Source organism: Camelus dromedarius, chromosome 24 (genome assembly GCF_036321535.1).
Source record: "Camelus dromedarius isolate mCamDro1 chromosome 24, mCamDro1.pat, whole genome shotgun sequence".
In the NCBI taxonomy this organism is placed as follows: domain Eukaryota; kingdom Metazoa; phylum Chordata; class Mammalia; order Artiodactyla; family Camelidae; genus Camelus; species Camelus dromedarius.
Genome location: NC_087459.1, coordinates 13,591,166 through 13,609,435, shown reverse-complemented (window position 1 = coordinate 13,609,435; position 18,270 = coordinate 13,591,166).

The following is an 18,270-nucleotide window of genomic DNA, read 5'->3' as shown; positions in this document are numbered from 1 at the left end:
GCAGATAAACGACTGGCCCGTCCTACCTCACTACAGACAGTTCTGAGATGCAGTGGTTTGATGTGGTAAAACTCAACAGAGCCTCCCCAAAGGTGGTCCATGGGATAACCGGGGTTTCTGTAAAGCTCTGGCCCTGTAACATGCACCACCTGGCATCTGCTTTCTCTCCTTCCCTGCCTTCCTCCCTCTTGCCCTCATTCCTCCTTCCTTGGGATTACTCAGCCCAATAAAGCATTGGTGTACACACTTTCTATTGGGCTCTGTTGCTAGGTGGAGATAACCCCTCCCCAAATCTGTGACTCATGGAGGATCTCTGGAAGGAGACTACTCTGGTTAATCTCAAAACTTCTTGGCTTAAAACCACCACCATGGTTGTTATAGCTCACGATTTTGAGGGTCAGGAATTCAAGCAGCTGGGCAATTATGCTCCATGTGGTATCCACTGGGGTCAGTCAGTGGTATTCAGCTGACTTCTGGGCTGCTCTGAAGGCTCCAAACAGCTTCAGTGACATGCCAGGTGCCTCGGTGGGGACAGGAGGAAGCCGATCTCAGTGGGACCCCTCTCCCTCTCCATGTCATCTCGAGGCCTCCCCACATGTCTCTCCGGCAGGGTCATCTGACTTCTTACACAGGGGTTCAGGGCTTGAAGACCAAGAGTTCCAAGGGGCTAGAAGCAGAAACTTCCCAACCACTTCAAGGCTAGGACCAGAACAGTATGGCACCATTCAATAGCATTCTGTTAGTCAAAGCAATCACCAGCCAGCCCAGGTTCAAGAGGAAGGGAGACAGAGCCCACTTCTCAGTGATGGAATCTCAGAAAATTTGCAGCCATCTTTTAATCTCGAGACATAGACACACAAGAAACTGGGAACAGGGGCAGGGGAAGACTGAAGCATTAGGGTAAGAGGGATCCTTTCACCCTGCTAACATGATTTTCCACATGCATGTATCATTTTTTTCAAGTGAAAAATGGGGAGGGAGAGAAGGAAGGGTAGGACAATGTCAGAAAGCTGAATCCTCATCTTCTATGGCAGAGAGTCAATAGAAAATGTCTTAAATTGATAAATCAAGAAACAGCTGCATAAGCATCTTATTTGGAGTTACAGAGATAAACAAACACCAGAAGACCTAAAAATGGAAACAACTCAAGCGGTTGCCTCTGGGAAATAGGACTTGGGGAAAAGAGAGAGAGGAGAGAAAGGGCCAGGAACTGCTGCTTTCATTAAAGGCCCTCTGTTCTTTCACTTTTCATTATGAGCACATATTACCTTGATAAAAAATTTAAAAGGGGAAAAAATAAGAAAAAAATGGTGATGTTATTTTTAAAGCTATGTAATTAAACTTGGAAAAAATCTCATTTTGCTAAGTGAAAAAAAAAAGCAGGAGGATATAAAACTATATTCCTAGCATGGTTGCAAGTATATTTAATTTTAAAAAAAGAAAAAGAAAGAAAACATACGTATATGGGGAAGGGGACAACTCCAAAGAAATGCACCTCTAAAATGATAATGGGTGTGTTTTTTTCCTATGTTTCCCAAATTTTCAGCAATGTGATTCTCTTACTTTCATAATGAAAAGAAAAACAAAGTTCACTACTTTAAATAAATGAACTGAGCAGTGATTAAATAAAAATGTCAGAAGAGTTTCCAAGAACTCTTGGCTACTATACTAGAACCTTGTTTTAATTCGTGGGGCCTCCCACGAAGTGGGGAATGGTTCTACAGATGGGTGGCTCTGTCCATAGACTCTGGCAGACTGTAGCCAAGTAGGCCTGTAGACTTGATTATAAAACCTTCCCAGAAAGAATTTAGTCCATGTAATTTTAATTCAACAAAACAATGACTTTTTTAAGCCTCCAATGTATTTGGTTCTGAATCTCATTTAGTCATTAAATAAGTATTTATCAAGCACTCCCATGTGCCAGACAAAATGCTAGAGTCTAGGGTTATAACAATAAATAAGACGGGTAAAATCTCCACCCCTTTGGACCCACAGACTAGTGGGGAGACAGATAAGTGACCAGGCAATTGCAACATATCCTAATAGATGCACTGATAGGGAAAAGTACAAGTGGGAGGAGATCACCTGGAGGACTTCCTGGAAGAGGCCAAATCCAAGCTCAGACAATCTAAGGGCAGAGCAGATCCAGAGCAGATCAGGTAAAATGGGGAGAAGTATTTCCAGCACAGGTAACACAATATGAAAAGCTCAGAGAAAAAGAAAAGTGGTAAATGCAAGGAATCAGGAGTGACAAAAAAAGATGACCCATGGTTTAAAGAGTCAGTCTCCAAAGATAGCTCATTTAGGGGCTCTAGGATTGGTCCACCTGAATTGGAATCCCAGCTCTGCCACTTACAAGCTGTGTGACTTCCATCAAGACAGTTCATTTCACTGTGTCTCAGTCTGCATATCTAGAGTCTTGGTCTGTTCAGGCTGCTGTAACAGAATATCATAGACTGGATGGCTTATAAACAACAGAAATTTATTTCTCAGTTCTGGAGGACAGAAGTCCAAGATCAAGGTGCCAGCAGATTCCGTGTCTGATGAGAGCCCACTTTCTAGTTCATAGAGAGCACATCCTAATGCCGTCTTCACATGGTGGAAGAGATGCTCTTTGGGGACCCTTTTATAAGAGCACTAATCCCAAAGAGGGCTCCACCCTCACCTCCCAAAGGCCTCACCTCCTAACACCATCACTACCATCACCTTGGGGGTTAGGATCTCAATCTATAAATTTACTATGTGGGGGGCGGGGACACTAACATTTGGCCCATAGAATCTATAAAATGGGGTAGAAGTGAAACTTATAAGAGTCCATTAAAGATTAAGATGGACCTTGAGGGTATTATGTTAAGTGAAATAAGTCAGACAGAGAAAGACAAATACTATATGATCTCTTTTATGTGTGGAATCTAAAAAACACACACAAAAATAACACACACATACACAAAAACCAAGCTCATAGATACAGAGAACAGGTTGGTGGTTGCCAGAGGAGAGGGCAAAATGGGTGAAGTTGGCCAAAAGGTACAAACTTCCAGTTATAAGATAAATGTCATGGGGACATAATGATCAGCATGGTAACTATAGTGATTAATACTATATTGCATATTTGAAAGTTACTAAGAGATTAAGTCTTAAAAGTCCTCATTATAAGAAAAAAATGTGTCTGTGTATGGTGACAGATGTTAACTAGGCTTATTGTGATGATCACTTCACGTGTATACAAATCTCGAATTGTTGTTATACACCTGAAACTACCATAATGTTGTATGTCAGTTATGCCTCAATTGAAAACAAAAAATAAATAAAAATGTCTAAAGTGTTATAAAGATTAAAAGAGATAGACTGATCATTAATTGTTCTCATTCCACAAATGCCAGTAATAATAATAGCTTATGCTTTTGCATCCTTAATTTGGGCAAGGCCAGTGCCAGACACAGTGTCAGTAATTTAAATGCATGTGTTTCATTTAATCCTTACACCAATTCTCAGAGATAGGTTTTATCAGCATCCCCATTTCACAGATGAGGGTGACTGAGGCACAGAGAGGTTACACAGTATTATAGCTATTCCTGGAGCCTCACCCAGATTCCCTTTACCAGCCAATCTATCCATCCCGCAGCCTCAGGCAATCTGTCCCTAACGGCTCATACCAACACCTTCCCCAGAGAATTCCCCTTGGCTGCCAGAAGCCATCTCACCCAGGAGAGTTACACCATCACCCATCCCTCCGCCACCCCATCCCACTCTGGGACTGCCAACGACCAACTGATATGGTGGGAGAAGGGAAGGGAGGGAAGGATGGCACAGAAGTCCAATCCTCTTGTCTCAAGGCAGAGACTGCTCTGTGGTACTGTTTACACTCAGAGCTCCCCCAGAGATCAGGCCAAGGCTGGATCTGACCTAAGACCCCATCCTTGTTCAGTGTCTTAGTCAAGCTGCTATGACAAAGTACCATAGACAGGGTGGCTTAAACAACGGAAATTCATCTCCCACAGTTCTGGAGCCTGGGAAGTCCCAAGATCCAACAGCCAGCAGATTCGGGTCCGGTGAGAGCCTGCTCTCTGGTTCACAGATGTCTGTCTTTAAGCCATGTCCCCACACAGAGGAAGGGACAAAAGAATCCTCTGGGGTCTCTTTTATTAGAACACTAATCCCAATATGAGGGCCCCACCCTCATGACCTAATCACCTCCCAAAGGCCTCCACACCTCCTAATACCACCTTGGAGGTCGAATTCAACATAGGAATTAGTAGTCAGGGGACATAACATTCAGGCCATAGCCCTGGGCTCTTTCTCCTTCTCCATCCTCCTGTCCTCACTTTCCTTCCCCGAGAGCCCTCCCACAACAAACCACACCCACTCAAATTCCTGTCTCAGGCTTCTAAAAAGCCCAACCCATCACACAACTTGCAGGGATTCAGACCCAGGCATTCCCACTCCAAAGGCCAAGTGCAAAACTGCCAGGCTGCACCACATCACTTCTAGGTCTGCACCATGGGATCGAGGAACAATTGTGACCCCATGCCAGGCCCAGGGCCCCTGCTGGGGAATCAGAGGTGAGCCAGACACCCGCAGACCTACAGGGGCTGATCCAAAGGAGAAGGCAACAGCCGGGGAGGTGGCAGATTCCAGCACCGCTGCTGTATTCTGATGGATGTTGTACACTAGTGAGGGCAGAACTGGAGCTTTGGAACAGACCCAGTTCCAGCCCCATGAGTCGGTAGCCTCAGTTTCTTCACTTGTACCATGGAGACCATAAGGTTCACCTCACAAGGTAGATTAAATAACTAGCACGAGTAAAGTGCCCAGCACGATGTCTGGCATATCTAGGTACCTGGTATGTGCCCACTCCTCTTCTGTTTTAGGTCAACTTGTCCATGAGTGGCAGAGTTGGGAGCCTTCTCTTTTACCAAATAAAAGGATGTCTACAAAAGAGAAACAGCCCCATGCCCCCTCCTGCCTCTGCCTTAATAGTTTATCTCTAAGTTATTCAATGCAAGAGACTTAGCCCAGCTAAAATTATTCAAAATCGACCTTGAGATCAGGAACAAATTGGCTACAGCAGTCAGCAATTGGCAAATGCAATCTAAATGCCCCAGATGGCATTAGAGCCTTCCACGCTGACAGGAAGAGTCAATGTGCATCTTGGAAAATTCTGAAGAAAAAAAAATTAAAGGTCACCACATTTGTAGGCAGAATGGATTTTCTTGAGACCGTTACAAACAGACTGCCTAAACTGCACAGATTCAAAGCTTGACAGTGCCCAGAGGACTTCAGGTGTTTCAGCTCACAAACATCCGAGCTGCTGTCTGTGGGCATCTGAAGGTCCCCCCATACAACCCTTTCTCCAAATGAAATTTCACAATCAGCCTGTGATGCCCTGGCAAAGTGGGAGTACCAGATCAGGGCCAGCCCTGCGCTCCAAGGGTCTGAACAGGCAGGGAAGCTGAGGAGACACAAATTGGTAAGATAGATCCAAACATGTTTGTAGGGAGGGCGTCTTGAGCCAAGCAGGAAGACCAAACCCCAGGTCCAAAACCAGAAGGGAAGAGTCAGCTTGTAATTTGGAAAGAGACTGGGTCAGAGGAACTCAGGTCTGTAAACCAGCAGCGGACGGGCTGGCATAATAGCCTTGAGCAGCACTGGAATACTGTGCTGTCCATTTTTGTGGGAAGAATACTATTCATATTAATAACAATAGATAATATTTACTGGATGCCTTCCGGAGCCAGGCACTGTGCTAAGCTTCTACATGCATCCTCCTACTTAAATCTTCATAGTGCTCTACACAATAGGTGCTTGTTCCAACCCCATTTCACAGAAAAGAAAACAGAGGCTCAGAGAGGATTCTTCAAGATCACCCAGGTCTTCACGAAAAGCCAAGAAATCTGGCCACAGAGCTTAAGTACATGTGGGAGCGCAAGTGTGTGTTAGCTCAACTCGGATAAACAGCAAAAGTTAATTCTGAAGAGAAGTTAGTCATTTGTATCCCATTTTTCAAACAAGGAAATTAATGCCCAATAAAAGTGAAGAGTGTAATAGAGCTCTTCATGGAAGCTGGGTTCATGGAACAAAAAATCCAGACACATCCACATACAATGAAAATACAATAGGTTGTTGTGTGTTACTGTTTGGCAAATATTTACTCCTTCTATTCCCTCTACCATGGGAGGAATATAATTCCCTGCCCGTTAATGTTGGGCTTGCTTTGGCCAGTGGAATGTGGGCAGAAGTGACAACATCAGTTTCCAGCTTAGGCCTTAAAAAGCATCAATTATTTCTGCTCATCCCTCAGAAGCCACCAACTTTTACCAGGAAGCCACTGCCTCTCCAGCCTGAGCCAGGTAGGGATCAGACCTGAATGCAACCCACAGCCTGAAACAGTGTCCCCAGGTAAACCACAAGCCCATGCACAAGAAATAAATGCTAATTTTTATAACCCACTGAATTTTTGTGGTTGCTTTTTACACAGCTATAGGTGACCGATACATTTACACATTTATGTATAAATATTACACGTGTACATATTATACAAGATACATATTTGTGGATGTGTGACATGGAGAAACAAGTGTGTAGTTGCTGAAAATATACCTCCATATATGGGAGATAGTATAGGACAACGGTGTAGAATTTCAAGAAAGAATTAAGTTTGCATTCTTGCTCTGACACTTGTTGGCTGTGTGTTTGGGGGTAAGTTACTTGACCTCTCTGGGTACAATTTCTCCTTTGTAACATGGGGACAAACATCATGCCTATCTCATAGGATTATTATGAGATTTAAGTGAAATAAGGCACACAACAGGCTTAGCATAGAGCCTAACACATACTCATTCATTTATTCATTCAGTAGATATTGAGTGACGACATTTGCCAGGCCCTTTTCTAGGTTTTTGGAATACAGTTTCTAGCTTTGGAAAGAAGAGAAAATATAGCAGGGTAGGGAGAACTGGTAGCCCAGTAAGAGGAGGGAAATATTCTGGGGGAAACCCTCTGCAGGACACCTGGCACAGAATAAGTGCTTGATAAACAGTAGTCACTTCTATTCTCGGGATAACTAGCACACAAGAATGCAGTACTCAGCTGCAGACAAGAAGAAAATCAGCCCGTCGACTCCCCAGCAGACCCTGTCCTCGGAAGCCACGGCAAACCACAGCAACATATCAAGGACCTTCACTGGGAGGACACAGCCTCGGGCGCTTTTGAAGCTGACACACAAATCCTGCAGCTGGAGCCAGACTCGTACAGCAGGACAGAACAGACAGGCCAGCTGCTGCTGGGAGGCTGGGGCTCCGCTTCCCCATGAAAAAAGTTTCCTGGGGCCTGAGCCATACTTCAGAGCCACTGATCACATCAAACACACACTGCTGGGGGCAGCGAGTGAGTGAGGTGTTCAGAAGCTAGAGGGCAAGGTCAGCTGACGGGGACCCTTTATGTAGGTGATGGGGAGCCAGGGATGCTTCACAGATCATAGGAGGTAGAGAAACACACATGCCTTTGCAAACAGACTTAATGCGCTGCCCTTGAGGCCACCTCCTGTTTCTTGACCCTAATTGGCCTGTTCTCCCATCTCCTCAGAAGCAACCCCAGAAGACGACGTTACATAGCCATAAAAGTGTGGTCTTTGGAGAGAGACAATCCGGGTTTGCATCCTGACTCCATCCCTCACCGGCTGCTTCCATGGGCTAGCCACTTAGCCCAAGGAGCTATCCACTCCCAGTGCTGAAGATTAAATGAGATACCCTTGTAACACCTTATGTGTAAAACACCTCAAAGGCACAGTACCTGGTACAAGGTACTCATAATCGTGGCTCCTGTTATCAACTCATTTTGCATATGAGGACACCAAGGGCCAGACAGGTTAAGCGATTTGCTCAGTCAGACGGGAAGTCTGATCTTGCCATCAAACTGGAATTTTTTTTCCTCTACCACACTATCCCCAGCTCATCCACTTCTCTAACAAACCTCAAAAAATCCTCTAAGGATGAATTTTGACCTACCTGGGAGCTTACTGACTTAACTTAAGGGCTTAACAGATAAATATTTTCAGAACAGGAGGGAAGTTGCCCTTGAGCACTATGTGAACTTGGGACTGGGGTTCAGTCTTTATATATCAATCATGCTTAGCACATAGTATGAACTCAACAGACTGATTATAGCAATCAGGTCACAAGCTCAGATGCTTACAGAGTCTGGGTTGTATGAGGGTGGCCATCCACCCCATCTTGAGCACCAGAAGTCTCATATCCTGGGAACTTGCTCAGCACTTGGCAAACTGGGACAGCTGGTCACCCTGGGTGGTAGCATAACTCAGTGAAGGAGTAAAAAGCTGTCATTGTCTGTTTGGGCTTTCTATTTCTGAGAAGCAATCATGCGTAGTGGGTAGGAGAAGGGCTCTGGGGCCAGCCTCACTTGGTTTACATCCTGTCTCCATTGCTCACTAGCTGTGGGACCTTGGGAGGGATTACCCACCCTCCCCATGCCTGTTTCCTCACCTATAAAAATGGAGCGAGCAGAATCCCAACCTACAGGGCAGAGTTTCTCAACACTATTGATATCTTGGCTCTCTGCTGTGGGGGCATCCTATGCACTTTGACCTCTACACACCAGACGCCAGTGGCACCACTCCCATCAAGTCATAATAATCTCAAATGTCTCCAAACATTGCCAAATGTCTCCTGTGGGGGCAAAACTGTCCCCAGTTGACAACCACTGGTCCAGACAGTGTTGTGAGGATAAGCAAGGTGATGCCTGCATCAGATTCTTTGGAGGGTCTGTTTCTACATAAACAAACATATTAAAGCCTTGGTGATAAAGCAGGAAGGTGGCGAGCCAAGAAACGTGCAAGCAGGACCCAAGACGAGCCAGAAGCCACACAGAAGACATGCAAGCTGGGTGGGACAAACCCTATGGATGGAGCACAGCCTGGCCAGCATCCTTCTTACCTGAGCCTGGGCTTCTATTCCACCCCAGATGCAAAAGGTTGAGGGGGTTACTCCTCAGCTGCTGGTACAGGGCCGTCAGAGGGAAAAATCCTCTCTGGGTGGATATATTCCTTTTCTCTCGACTGTGTTCATATACTTGTAAAGTGTACCTGTTCATCAAATGTTGAGTGCTTACTGCATACCCAGTACACAGTGGTGAAAAAGTAGACAAAAGTCTCTGCTCTCATGGAGATCTAAACATGTTGTGCTGGTTTGTGTGTAATGCATTTTTAACCAAGAAAAACTGTCATGCTTTGGAGCTGAGTCTGTTCCTTGTGTTTTTCCCCTCAGCACTTTCTTTTTAAGATCTAGTCATACTGTTGTGTGCATCAGATCTATTCTTCTAACTGCGAGCTGGTAGTATTCCACAGTGTGCATCCATCATGTTTTACTTACCTGTTCCCCCTCTGGTGGGTACCACGATGGCTCCCAATTCCCCACAACCACAAACCCACCTCCCTGAACATCCATGGGTAAAACGTTCTCTGGGGTATAAATCCAGAAGCAGAATTGCTGTCTCGGGACAGCGCCACTTGGACTTTACTATGCATGTGACTCACCCAGGGGTCTAAAGATTCCTGTCAGATTCTGACTCAGGGAGTATGACATGAGACAGGAGAACTTCCATTTCTAACAAGCTCCTAAATGATGCTGGTGCTCCTGGTCCAGGACCATGGAGGATTTGCAGACATCACTTGTTTTAGTGCCAGATCGCCCTCCAGACTGCTGCACCAGTCAACACTCCAAGGGCTTGCCTTTAAAAGGGTCCAAACCCCACCGGACTCACTGACATGGGGTAGGCGAGGGGCTGCCAAAGCTGCCATTACCCAAAAGCATTATGTCCACCATCCACCGACGTACACACAACCGTTTTGCCATAAGCTACCTTGGATTTCTAAGTACGTCACAAAATCAGAGCCCCTAAATTCCTGAGTGAAGTGACCTAGGAGGGCATCCAGCCCAACCCCCTGGCTTTACAAAGGGAGAGACTGAGGCTCAGAGTTGTGCAAGCAATCGCAGAAATTTTAGGCAGAGCCGGGTTTAGGCATTCCTGTCTCTTGGCATCTTGTTCCTCTACGGAGCCCTCTTCAGGATTTCAGAAATTCACCCATAATTTACAGGAGTTAGTTCACTTTGCCAATTTTGCTCCATCTCTCCAGCCAGCACACCACCCTCCCCATCTCATACCCCTCATCCCACCCTGCTTTTTAATTCTTGCTAGAACCATCCATTTAGTGACCAAGTGTTGACTTCAAATGATATATGAGACGATTGACATTTCAAATATTCCAGGCACGAGAAGTAATTCTGATCACAGCCCAGTCTGAAACATCTCCTCTGCATCTCCTTCCTTACTCCTTCTGGGCAATAACTGTCCCCCACCACCAGCCTACCTCCTTCCCCTTCGCCCCAACATTAATTTCCCCTGATTCATTTTTCATGCCATTGAATTCTGCCTTTTCAAAGCAGAATATGTTTCTGTAGCTGTTTCTCATACCTCCCTTCCCCTCATGAATATTTCAAATGCAATAGTGATATGATCGCTCAAGCTTAGAGGCACACCAACTTTATCTTATTTATCTTACTGAGCTGCTTCCGATCCTGGGATTAAGTCCAAAACAGCCTCTGAGAGTTTGTTTGGGTTATTTTCCCCCAGGCTGTTGCTGCCGTGTCTGTAAATTATAAAGAGAAGCAGCCTCCTCTCTCAGCCCCAGCCCCAGCTCTGGGTGCGGGCCCCTGGCCCCAGACACCTGCCTGGCTGGTGACAATCCTGCTCCAGTGAGGTGTGAGATGCCAGGCACACTCTTCTGAAAGCCAACTGGCAGGCCCCCTAACGGGTCCCTGCCGTGGCATAAATCTCCCCTAACTTCCAACCCACTGGTCCCTTCGAAACACAAAATTGACTCATGGTTTGACCTTGGGCAGGTCATTTTGCCACTCTAGGGCAGGGTTTTCCTGTCTACTCTCAAGTCTCATCATCTCTAAGGAGCCATGTGATACAGTATAACAAGTAGAGCAAACAGACGATTTAGAATCAGGAAGTGCCTGGTTCAAATCAAGCTCTACCACTAAACAAGTAGTGTGTCCTTTAACTATGTCTACCACTAATTAGACATATGACTGTTAGTTGTGTCCACCACTAATTAGTAGTACGACTCAACTGTATCTACGACTAACTAGTTGTGTGACCCTTAACTAACTGTGTCTACCACTAACTAGCTGTATGATCATTATGTAAGTTACAAGAGCTCTTGGAGCTTCCGTTTCCTCCTCTGTAAAACACACTTGGTTTTAACAGCTGCCTTTTGGGGTTGTAGTGGGGTGATCAGCCAACCCATTGAACCTGGGAAGTTTCCAGGGAAATGGCACTTTCAGTGCTAAAACCAGGAAGGTCCTCAGTAAGCCAAGACTCAGCCACCCTAAATTGTAATAAGAATTAAAAGTGAATTAGGCAGCACATAAAGAACCTAGTACATTGATATAAATTAGTATCTAGCATTAATTATTGGTAATTGGAAGGTTCATAGTTGTAGAGGAATTATTTTCACTTCTGAATTTTTTTCAAGATTTTTTTTAAAAAATTGTTTTCAAAGCAATATAAGCTTGTTATAAAAAAAAGATCTGAATTGAAAAGTAAAGCTTTCTTGCTCCAGCTCTCCTTCCAATCCAGCCCCAACTCCCAAAAGGCAAGCACTTTTTAAAGTGGTTCTTAACTTTGGCTCTTTCGAGGCTGACCTTGCCACACTCACCCTCCATTGGCTCCTCTGTCCCCAGTACTTCCAGCCTTAAGGATCAGCTTCTTGTGGCAGGCTGGTACCCCACATGTGACAATTCTGTGGCAGAGGTGCTGAGGACCAGAATTAGCAGTGGGAGCAGGCCCTGGAGCCCCTCTCCTGGCATTAACTCTTGAATGCTGGACCATGAGGAGGTGGGAGGCATGGGTGGCAGAAAGAAAAGCAGCTATTTGCCATGGGTGGAAGTATTTCAACAACGGCGAACATCAGTGAGTGTCAGCTCTGCTTGTGAGGGCCTCATCGACTTCAGAGATGAGGACATCTCCCAAGCAGAGAGACTGGGATATGAGCCGGACATCTGGACCTCCAGGCATAGCTACTGCTGAGGCATCCTGGACGTCTGTTTTGCATCTGCGTCTCCCTGGCAACACTGTCTCCAGGAGACACGGTCAGCTGGTCCAGGTCAAAGCAAGTCCATTTGGGGTGGGAGAATATCAGCTTCACAAGGTAGAAGTAATCAGCTCAGGGAACCATTACCTCCTGGAGAAGCCCAGGTGGCTGGGTGTCCACATCATGCCCTAGACATGAAGGCCCTATAGCAGCTGCTGACTGCTCTGCCTGGGACAGACCATCAGTTTTCATATTGCCACCTGACAGGTGAGCAGGCTGGTTCACACTCCTGTCAGCTAGAGTGCTTTGTTGAACTCTGCTGAAGCTGTCACCCACAGAATCCAGATGGACTGAGAAAAGAGCAAAGCAGTCCTAGAGAGAAGCAGTCCTCCCAGGGTGGGTCTTGAAGGTGACAGCGAGAAGAGGGGACATTCCATATGGGGCTGTCCTAACAAAATCAAAACCCCAACCCAGAGAAGCTCGTAACGTAATAGAAAGATCTGCAGGTTGAGAGGCCAGAGAAACTGAATACTAGCCTTGATTCTGCTTCTTATTTCTGAGGCTCTGTCAGCTAAGGCTCTTTGGTTGCAAGCAAGAGAAGTAAAATCAAACAAAAATTTTAAAGGAGGAACTCACAGCAGCAAAGAAAGAACAGAGTGCCCCAGCCTAAGGAGGTCCCAGGGATCTCCCTGCCAGAAACACCTGGACCATTTCTCTACAGTGGTGGTTCTCAACCCTGACTGCAGGTAAGAATCAATGAGAGAGACTAAAAAAAAAAAAAAACAACAACACTGATGCAGAAACCTCACCCTTAGAAACTGGGATTTAACTGAGCTGGCTGGGGCTATCTGTCTCACTGCAAAGATACCCCAGTGATTCTAAAGTGAGACTACAAATGAGAACCACCGTTCCAGGGACGCCGCTCCAAGTGTGGTCCACAGACCAGCAGGACCCACGTCACCATCACAGGAAAGCTTGTTAGAAATACAGACTCTCAGAACTGCCTGGAGCTTCTGAATCAGAATCTGCATTTTAACAGGATCTTCAGGTAAGTTTTGAGCAGAGTTAAGGTTGAGAAGCACAGGGTTAGAGTGTCACGGAATGACTAGGATCTAACCACTGAACATCCCTGAGAGGCTCTGCTCAAGAGCAAAATTCCCATACTGCAAGCACTGGACTGTCCATGCTTTGGTCACACCATGACAGAGGTGGGGGAGTAGGGAATGTCAGGAGAAGGGATGGAGGAGAAGGGATGTCCCTGAAGGGAGTGGGATTCAGGGCAGATAAAGACTACACAGGTCCTACACAGCGACCTTGGACGAGTTCAAAGATGGTGATGCCAGCTACCGCTTATTAAGTGCTTACTGTATGCCAGTCACTGTGCCAAAGACTCAAACTAGCTCATGTAATCTTCCCTGTAATCCAGAAGGCAGATTTTAATTACTATTACTACCATTCCATTAAGGAGGAAAGAATAGTTTGGAGCAGTATATCTCAACATGCATCAGAGAGATTGAGAATGATGAGGCAAAAGAGCAGCAGGGCGGCTGAGGGAGCCAGATCAGAGGGTTCTGGGACGCTCCCATGTGGTGTGTCACAAAACTGATTTTAGCAGAACTAAAGCTGCATCACCTACAGATTGGGAATGGAATGGAGAGACATTCCACGGAAACACATGGCCTTTTTGAGTTGCAAATTGACAAAAACTCAACTCAAACTGACTTGATTAAGAAATTAACTGTAGGTGAGATTTGTCCTCAGGTTCAACGGAATATCAGTTCTTAAGTAGTATGATCAGCCTGCTTTCTCCTCTTCCAGTTTTGCCTTCCTGTGGTTTCATCCTCAGGCAGACTCTGCCCTCAGAAGAACGAAGATGACCGCCAACAGCTCCAGGTTTCCATCCTGCCAGCTTCGCAACCCCAGCAAAAAGAGAATACGTCTTTCCCTAGTGATGGAACAGAAGTCCTGCAACTGACCCACTGGCCCCACTTAAATGCAGTTGCAGAAATGGCACTCTCTGACCTGCCCAACCTGGGCAGGAAAATAATTTTCCTTGAGTCACGCACATAGACTGAGAATAAAGAAGGAGAGGCTCCCCAAAAGAAAAGCAGGATGCTGGTCTAAGAAAAAGGGGCGTGGAGACTGAGCAGACAAAATCAACAGAGAACCACTATGTAGAGCTTTCCCCTCAGAGTATGAATCAAGTACTCAACTTGCCCCAGATGCTATCAGCAGGAAGGATTCAACAGTGCGTTCTAGCCAGGGTCAACGTTCTCAACTAGGGGCAACTCATCCCTCCCTCCAGGGGACATTTGGCAACGCTGGGGGTAAGGGTGCTCTTGGCATCTAGAGGGTAGAGGCCAGGGATGCTCCTAAACATTGTGAAATGCACAGGGCAGCCCCCTTACAACAAATAATCATCTAACTCGAAATGCCAACAGTGTTGAGGTGGAGAAACCCTGAACTAGGGGATCATCCGGTTTATCATCTAAACCAGAGCACATATGAGACTGGCAAAACCAGGAAAGCATGCCTATGGGGGACCATCCCAGCAAACTCTTGGTGCTGCTGACAGCCCCTGACACCTACCAAGTCACAAAATCTACCAGGGTGCACACACCAGCGCAGTGGGGTTGCCCTAAGTGCTGCCTAGAGATGCCACTTCAAGAAACTGTCTCTGGCATGGCCTGTGCTGCAGTGAGAGAGGCCGACCACCTTGCTTTGGTGGAAGGAATCCCACCCCAATTAAACTGCGGGAGCCCTGATGGAAAGGCAGAGAGGAAGGGGAGTTGGGAGCCTTGCAAGCTGCTCCTGCCTTTCCCTTTTCATCTCAGAAGAGCCAATTTCAAACTTGCCTCGGGTCGTAAGAGAAATTAATTTGATTCTCTCAACCTTGCTCAGAGTGGACACATGTCCCCCACTGGAGCATCTGCTGCTGGTAAATTCAGAGCGAGGGAACCAACCCCTTGAAATGATTCTGATTTCAAGACAGGCCACAGTCATTTGCCTGCAGCCTGAGAAGCAGTTGCCTTAGAATTCTCTGGGCTGTAATTTTGGCTGGCAAGTTCCAAAAATGGTTCTCATAGCTAAGGTGAGTCCCAAGTCAAAGGAGGTTTACCCAGAGGGCTGTGCATGGGGAGGACTGGTCCCTCCTGTTCTGTCACACCTGAACAGAATTCAGCTTTGGCATCTGTCCACCCCCTCTACATATTAATAAGCATGATCACATTGAGTCTCTATGTGTCCCAGGCATGGTCCCTGGACCCCAAGTCCTGACTGGGACACCCATTTGTGGCGGACACACCTAAGAGGACCCTCTTGTACAGTCCCTGCCCCCTGAGTGTGGGTGGAGACTGTAACTTGCTTCTAACCAAGAGAACATGGCAAAGGTGCTGGGTGTCACTCCCCTGATTGTGTTTTATCATATAAGATGCCATCTTAGCAGACTAGAGAGAGAAAACCACTTGATGGCTATGAAGAAGTAAGCCACCATCATGAGAGTACTGCACGGCAACGAATACAGGCAGCCTCTAGGAGCTGACGGGGCCCCAGCTGGAAGCCAGCCAGAAAACAAACACTCAGCCCTGCAATCACAGAAAATGAACCCTGCCAATAGCCTGAGCGATCTGGAAATCAGATCCTTCCCCAGTCTAGCCACTGATGACGCTTCAGCCCCAGCTGACACACGGATTGTGGCCTGAGCAGAGGACCCTGCTAATCTGTACCCGGACTCCTGATCCACAGAAACTGAGATAATAAACAGGAGGAAGGGGGAGTGTTACTTTCAGCTGCTAAGTTTGTGGCAATTTTACACAGCAATAGAAAAGTAATACAACATTTTTCAGATGACGGAAACGAAACTCAGAAATAACTGTAGAAAACTGCAGTTAGAATACAGGTACTTGCATTTGAGGTCACCTAGCTCCACCTGCCACCACATACTTTCACTATAGAAAAGTAGAAAAAGCCATCTACATCAGGTTAGAGAGAGGTCCAGCCTGTGAACCAAGAGGCTTACTGTTCTGGTCTCGGTCTTGCCCGGTGTTTGCTAAGCAAATCACTGCACTGCTCTCAGACTATGTTTTCTCATCTGTGAAATGGGTACAGAGCATCAGACTCATGTAAATGATGATGATGATGTTGATAATGATGATGATGATGATGATGATGATGATGATATATAATGCCTATCCTCCACTTCTCCAGACCAGCCTTCCTAACTGGACTTCAGACTCTGAGTCTCTCCCTTCTTGTTCAAACCCCACTCAGAGTGAATGGCACAATCCATGTGACCAATATCTATAGAGTACCAACTTTGTACTAGGCACAGTGCAGAGGCTAAGGAAATTCAGGAGAGGCAGACACTCTCCCTAGGTTCAAAGCCTCAAAGCCTCATACTCAAGGGCGGGGTAAGGGAAAACAAATACGTGAGCAAGCACAACTTGCAAATCAGTTGAAGCCTCCCCTTAGGTCTAAATCAGAGAGGGTCAAAGCCCACTAGGCATCCTGGCAGGTCCAAAGCCCACCTACTGCAACGCTTCTGTGAACTGCACACAAATCATTCCCAAGGTGGGCCCAGCTGCTCCACAGTGTCATCAAAACCCAAAGGCTCCTGTCCTGCTCTGCCATCCTCCCTGTGTGCGAGGTCTCTTCTCACTGCCACAGGTGGTGGCTGGGCTGTAAACTCCATGACCACCAACACCTATCTCAGGCAGGAAGGAAGGGTGGGCCTCTTCCTCCTATGCATTTCTCTTTCTATCAGGGGGCCCTTTAAGACTGTCAGAGTTACTCTCCTTCATCAGCCAGAACTGGATCACATGCCTTTCCCTAGACCAACCACTAGCACAGTCACCCCTGGGGCTGAAGACAAGCCCTATCTTCCTCAGGTATATGGCTGCCTGTTACCTGGAAAAATGGGGTTGTGTCAACAAGGACCAAGGTATGATGGCTTCTGGACTAGTTCAGCTAATGGTTCAACTTGACACCCAACACGTGACCAGCTTTTCACTTTTAAAACATTTCTCTGGCTGCAGGGACCAAAGTCCTGGAATGGATGAGCCCAGAGTGAGCCAGAGATCAGCTAGGAGGCTCTCCTATTAGATTAGCCAGAGGTAAACAGGGAAAGAGCAGAGGGCAACCCAGCAACTGCCAGAGGGATCCACTGTCTAAACCTGTTCATTGGAAAACAGAACACTGAAAGTCACACAAATCTGTGGCTTACTGAATTATTATAAATCAAAATCTTTGCAACTACCTCTCAGTAAAGATTCAGAAGTTTGCCAGCCCTACCCCTACCAGAAGCTCCACCATGCGCTTCATCGTGGTCACAGCCCTTCCCCATCTAACGCTGTTCCAACTTTTACAGTCATCACTTCCTTATATCTCTTTGTAGTTTTATTACCCACATGTGCATCCTTGGACACCATAGTTTAGTCTGACCCAATTTTTAACTTGATGTGTCATTTCTCTTTTTTGAATAAACTTTATTTTGTAATAATTTTAGATTTATAGAAGATCTGCAAAGATAGTACAGAGACCTCGCACTTCTCCCGTCACCTAGTCAGTTTCCCCTAATGTCATCATCTTCATTACTGTGGTACGTTTGTCAAAACCAAGAAACCAACATTATCAGTAACTAACTCCTAGACTGTATGTGGGCTTCAGCAGTTTTTCCATGAATGGTTGCTATTGTTGTTTTTCTGTTCCAGGATCCCCTCAGAACATCACATTATTTTTTATTTTTATTTTTCCATCTTTATTGAGGTACAATTAACAAATAAAATTGTTATCTATTTAGGGTGCAGAGCATGATAATTTAATATACATATACATTGTGAAACGATTACCACGATTAAGTTAATTAACACATCCATCACCTCATAAAGTTACCATCTGTGTGTGTAATGAGAGCTCTTTTAGCAAATTTCAAGTATACAACACAGTGTTACTAATTATATAGCACCACAGTGAACATTAGATTTCCCAGAACATACTCATCTTATAACTGGAAGTTTGTACCCTTTGATCAACATTGCCTCATTTCTCCCACCTCTCAGCCTCTGTTCTATTCTGTTTCTATGAGTTCAGGTTTTTCAGATTCCACATATAAGTGAAGTATGTAAGTTTTTTTTCTTCTTAGATTCTACTTTATTTGG